Raw genomic sequence first — 5,890 nt, forward strand, 5'->3', positions numbered from 1 at the left:
TAGTCTAGAAATAAGCTCACATATACATGGTCAATTTATTTTCAACAAATGTGTCAAGGTAACTCAATAGGAAAAGATAACCTTTCAACAAATGGAACTGAAACAATTGAATATTCATTTAGTACTACTATTAAATAATAATGATAACTTTAATTTGATGGTAGACTTGAATATTAGAGCTGAAACTATAAGATGTCTAGAAAAATATACAGGAGAAACATCTTTGTGATCTTGGGTTAGTAAATATTTCCTTGGAATATGGCATCAGAAGCAAGCCCAGTGCCCTGCATAGTCTACATTCAGCCATTTGTTCCTGCTGGGGGTTTCAAACACAGTGCAATAGAATTTCAGTATCTAGCTTCATTGATTTTCCTGGTTTTGTGCATGCTAATCTGGTATTTTTATTGATACAATATTCTTATAGTTTCTTACTGTTCAGTTAGACATAATTGTCAATAGTAACTAACGCTTCTTTTTGTGTCTGAAACTGAGAAACTGTCAGGCCCATCTATTCTAATCCTAACCATGGACCTAAGGTAAATTGCTTGGAGAAATTGGGTCCCAGTGATTATAGGGGAATTTTTGAAATATGCACATATTTAAGTGGAGATCAAAGAAGCTCACTAAAAGAATTATGGCATGACTGACATGACAACTGGATCGAGCATGAAAGGGCTTAAGACTCAAACTCAGGAAAAACCAGGCAGTGGAGGGGCTCATAACATTTGAAATTCCTTAAATAAAAATTTATTAACTTTAAATAATTGTACCTATGTTATACATCCTTTTTTTTTTTTTTTTTTTTTTTTTTTTTTTTTTTTTTGAGAGAGACAGACAGGGACAGACAGGCAGAGAAAGAGATGAGATGTATCAACTCATAGTTGTGGCACTTTAGTTGCTCATTGATTGTTTCTCATATGTGCCTTGACCAGAGGGCGCCAGCTGAGCCAGTAACCCCTTGTCTTACCTTGGGCTCAAAACAGCGACCTTGGGCTTCAAGCCAGTGACCTTTGGGATCAAGCCAGCAACCATGGGGTGGGTCATGTCTATTATCTCATGCTCAAGCCAGCAACTGTGAGCCTGCACTCAAGCCAGTGACCTCGGGGGTTTCAAACCTGGGTCTTCAGCATCCCAGGCCGATGCTCTATACACTGCCTGATCAGGCTGTTACACGTACTTTTGTAAAAAAACATTTACACTTTTTATAGGAAAGTCAACCTTTATTTTTGGCTTAAACTTTCTCTATTATTTTCTGTGGAGGGAATTAAAAACAATTTAGGAGTTAAAAGAAAAAGCACATCCATTAAAATTTTGATAATTTGATAAATTGCTGAAGACCCAGGTTTGAAACCCCCGAGGTCACTGGCTTGAGTGCAGGCTCACAGTTGCTGGCTTGAGCATGAGATAATAAACATGACCCACCCCACTTCATCAAAATCAAAAACTTTTGGTCTTCACAAGATACCACTAAGAAAATGAAAAACAAGGACTGTAAGAAAATATTTTTAAAACATTATCTGATAAAGAACTTTTATATAGAATAAATTTTACAACTCAATAAGAAGAGAAACAACCATCATGGAAAATGAGCAAATGATTTAAACAAACATTTCCCCAAAGAAGATATACAAATAGCTAATAAACACATAAAAATAGTCTCAATACCATTAGTTATCAGGGAATGCAAATTAAAATCACAAGACACACTACACACCTACTAGAGTGACTAAACTAAAAAAGACTGATCATTGCACATGTTGGTGAAGGTGTGGAGGAAGTAAAACCTTTGTATATTGTTGTTTGGAATAAAACAGTAAGACCACTTTGGGAAACAGTTTGATAGTTTCTTAAAATGTTAAATATAAACTTACCAAACAGTCCAGCAATTCTATTCCTAGATATTTATCCAAGAGAGATGAGAACATATGTCCACACAAAAGCATGGTCATAGTAGCATTACCCAAAATAACCAAAAATGAAAAATAAAAAGCAACATTCACCAACTGATGAATACACGAAAATGCAGTAAATTCTTACAATGGAATATTATGCAGAAATAAAAAGGAATGGGTTATTGATACATGCAACAACACAGATGAACCTCAAACATGTAAATGAAAGTAGCCAGACACACTAGATTATGATGATTACATTTACAAATAACTTCTAAAAAAAAGACAAAATTATCAGGGACTAGGGAAAGAGCAGGAATTGACTGCAAGTAGTTCAGGGTAATTGTTTCAATTGATGGAAAGGACTAAAACTGGATTGTTTCTGAATGTTTATGGCATCTTTTTTTATAATCATCAGAAGATGGAAGCAACCAACATATTCTTCAATAGGTGAGTGTATAAATAAACTATGGTACATTTAAACAATGGAATATTACTCAGCCATAATAAGGTATGTGCTATCAAGTCATAATAAACCATGGATGCATCTTAAGTGCATATAGCTGTTTAAAATGAGCCAGTCTAAAAGAGCTATATACTGTATAATTCCAACTACTTAACATTCTGGAAGAGGTACTGTTATTGAGCTAGTAAAATGATCTGTGGTTGCCAAGGGTTCAGGGATGTGGGGGAGGGAGTGCTGAATACTTCAAGTGCAAGGAATATTTTAGGCTGGTTGAAGCTATTCTGTATGATTCTGTAATTGTGGATACCTAGCACTATGCATCTGTCCAAACAGCACAAACAGAGCAAATTAATTTGTGTAAGTATTTAGGAAATCATTTAGGAAGTCACAGGATACCAGGGAAGAATGTAGACTATGACAAGAGAATAGTACAATGTATGAAAAAACAACCTCACTAAGGGAGAAGGGGAAAAAGTGATGACCTAAGCGATTTAGGGAATGAGTGAATTAAAGGTAAAAGAAATTGTATGTAAGAAACTGTACATAAGTTGGTAAAGTTGTTTTTAATCGGGGTATTGTTTAACAATTCTGAAATTCCTCTACATGTATATTAACCCTGAACAATCAAATAAACGGATTACAGACGGTGAGAGAGAGGTTTCTCCCTGCTAGAGTGAAAGCTGACTGAGAAGCAAGGGGAGGAGACCACAGTGATCCGTGTAACAATGCATTAGGGTTAGAGATAGCAATAAGAATTCATGTTTAGCTTAATACAAATAGAGAGGTTATATATTGAAATATTTTTAGATATGTATAAACAAATACATGTCAGCTTAGGGGTCCCAGAAGCACCAACACCTCAGTAGCAATGAGCACACCTAGCACCTAGATCAGGCCTGGCCAACAGTTTTTGCCCCGGGCCAAATTAGAAAGAAAACTTTTTTCATGGGCAGGACAAAATATTAAAATGAAAAAATGTTAAATACAAAAATGATTTGTTTAAGTAAACAAAATTTTATTAGGTAATTTGTTTATGAATAAATGTGAGTGAAAACAATTTTTAATATACAATATTATTTTAATAAAACATATTTGAATAAAAATATAATTACATACCATATAAATATCCAAACTTTATTGCAATCAAAACAATATTTAATTAATAGAATGAGCTTGAAGGGGTTATATCGCAAATAAAGCAATTATTTTGTTTTACAAACAGCCTGGACATGTTTTTAGTTATCAACTGCAGCTATTGTCTATGCTACAATGCCACTTGATTCAGCACACTTGACTACAAAAATAACGAATTGTTTGACCTTGGGTGCACACTGGCAAACTCCGCCTAAAAGAATGTGGGTTTCACATTGCCGCGAAATGTCAAACAGTTCATATCGAGTACAGACAAGTACAAAAGTTGTAAATCTTTATAATGAAATTTTTTTAAAAAATAAATAAGTATCGTGAATCCATTTGACCAATTATTGGAAGTTAACCCTAGATTAGTCACATGTGGAATTCTTTTCCACATATCACTATTTTCTTAAATATCTCGATTTCCAATAATCAAAGATGCTTCTGCTTCTGAGTAGCTGAGATTTTAAAGTAGCAGAGTATATTAAAAATTTAATTGCAGGCTGCATAAACTCATTACGCGGGCCAAATGTTGGCCATGCCTGACCTAGATCATGGTTTCTAATACTATTCTCCAATAAAAGGAGCCAAGCCTCCTTGGAGAAATGGCTGACTCTAAGACACAGGTGGAAAATATACAAGATGAGCCTGGAGTATTTTATAGTGCCAGAAATTGTCCAAAAACAAAACCAAGATTCCCCCTCCCCCAATCTCATAATGAGAAACTTATTACAAAGGAATATAGGAGCCAACTAAAATAGTTCCTGCCAAACTGGTGATGGTAGTGTATAGAGCATTGTCCTAGGACACTAAGGTCCTGGATTTGAAACCCCGAGGTTGCTCGCTTGAGTGTGAAGTTACCTGCTTGAGTGTGGGATCACAGACACAATACTATGGTTGCTGGCTTGAGCCCAGAGGTCTCTGGCTTGAGCCCAAAGATCACTGGTTTGGAGCCCAAGGTTGCTGGTTTGAGCAAGGTGTCACTGGCTCAGCTTGAGCCCCTCCCCACATCAAGGCATGTATGAGAAGCAATCAATGAACAACTGAAATGATGGAACTATAAGTTGATGCTTCTCATCTCTATCCCTTCCTCCCTCTTTCTCTCTCTCTCACTAATAAATACATACATAAAAATAAAAGAGCTCCAAACGTCCAAGGGCAGAACAATTTGGGCAAAAAATCAAAGAGAAATACAGAGCCAGGCAAAGGTAAGTTTACAATTTTTCATCTAGAAAATAATATAATTTTTATTATATTCGGCTAAAGTGTCTGTCGCTGATAGCTTATTGGTTGCTTGCGTAACTGTACTAGCCAATGGGGTGAAGTTGCCACGGCATTCAAATAGTCCTGCCTTCTGGCATGCCACCTCACAAATTGAGGTTAAAGATTGGAGCAATTATTATGCTGTTAAGAAATCTTAACACCAGAAGGGGTCTTTGCAATGGTACAAGACTAGAGGTTCTCCAATTGAAAAATAATGTCATAATAGCTAAGTCTTTGACTGGCTCTTCTAAAGGTGAAATACATGTCATTTCAAGAATTGATTTGGCTCCATCTCAAACAGGGTTGCCGTTTCAATTGAGATGTAGACAATTTCCTGTAAAACTTGCCTTTGCTATGACAATCAATAAGTCTCAGGGCCAAACGCTTAAGCGTGTTGGCATTTTTTTACCTGAGCCTGCATTTGGACAGGGTCAACTTTATGTTGCCTGTTCAAGAGTTCATAAAAGAACGGACGTAAAATTAAAAATAATTGATGGTCCTCTGCAAGGCGAGCTTAAAAATGATGGAAAGATCTACACAAGAAATGTTGTGTACAAAGAGATCTTTGACATGTGAATTAACATTTTATTATTTAAATCACCTTTATTTATTGAGCTAGCGGTGGCTCTTAAGAAATGTACCGCCAGTGGTTTCCTTCATTGCACTCTACTTTAAGCAATTAAGCAAGTAGAAGGGGGAAACCCTGTGGGGCAGTAAGCAAAGGGGCAACCTCGCCACCTGCCCTGGGTAATTCAGTCTGAATTAGCAGACACCTTTGCACAAATTATTTTAATTACAATTTATAATATCTAGAACAGCGGTCATTTTGTATGACCGCTGGGCTTTCTAGTTAATAAATAACAATACAAGAATAAACTTTCTTTTTCACCTACTTTTGCCCATCCCTATAGTATTGGATTATAATCCAAAATATAAAGTAAATGCCCATGAGTCCGTAATGATATAAATAATTAATCAAATAAATAAATGGGGTGGATGGGAAATATCTCACACATAGAATTCCAAATAACTTATGTAGATACTTCATCCTCTGGAGGGGCGGCATCACCCTCCTCTCCTTAAATGTGGCTGCACAGCCTGCACTTAGTGTCTTCCTTCAGAAGAATATAGTACA

At 36.0% G+C, this 5,890-nt stretch overlaps 1 non-coding gene across 1 annotated transcript; it reads left to right on the forward strand.

The window, feature by feature from the left end:
- The first annotated feature begins 280 nt into the window (after positions 1-280).
- LOC136309811 (small nucleolar RNA SNORA8) lies at positions 281-415 on the forward strand. The gene has a single exon (XR_010726451.1). It is a non-coding gene; the product is annotated as a small nucleolar RNA SNORA8 (small nucleolar RNA).
- Positions 416-5,890: the final 5,475 nt, after the last annotated feature.

The sequence above is a fragment of the Saccopteryx bilineata genome, chromosome 6 (genome assembly GCF_036850765.1).
Source record: "Saccopteryx bilineata isolate mSacBil1 chromosome 6, mSacBil1_pri_phased_curated, whole genome shotgun sequence".
Classification (NCBI taxonomy): Eukaryota; Metazoa; Chordata; class Mammalia; order Chiroptera; family Emballonuridae; genus Saccopteryx; species Saccopteryx bilineata.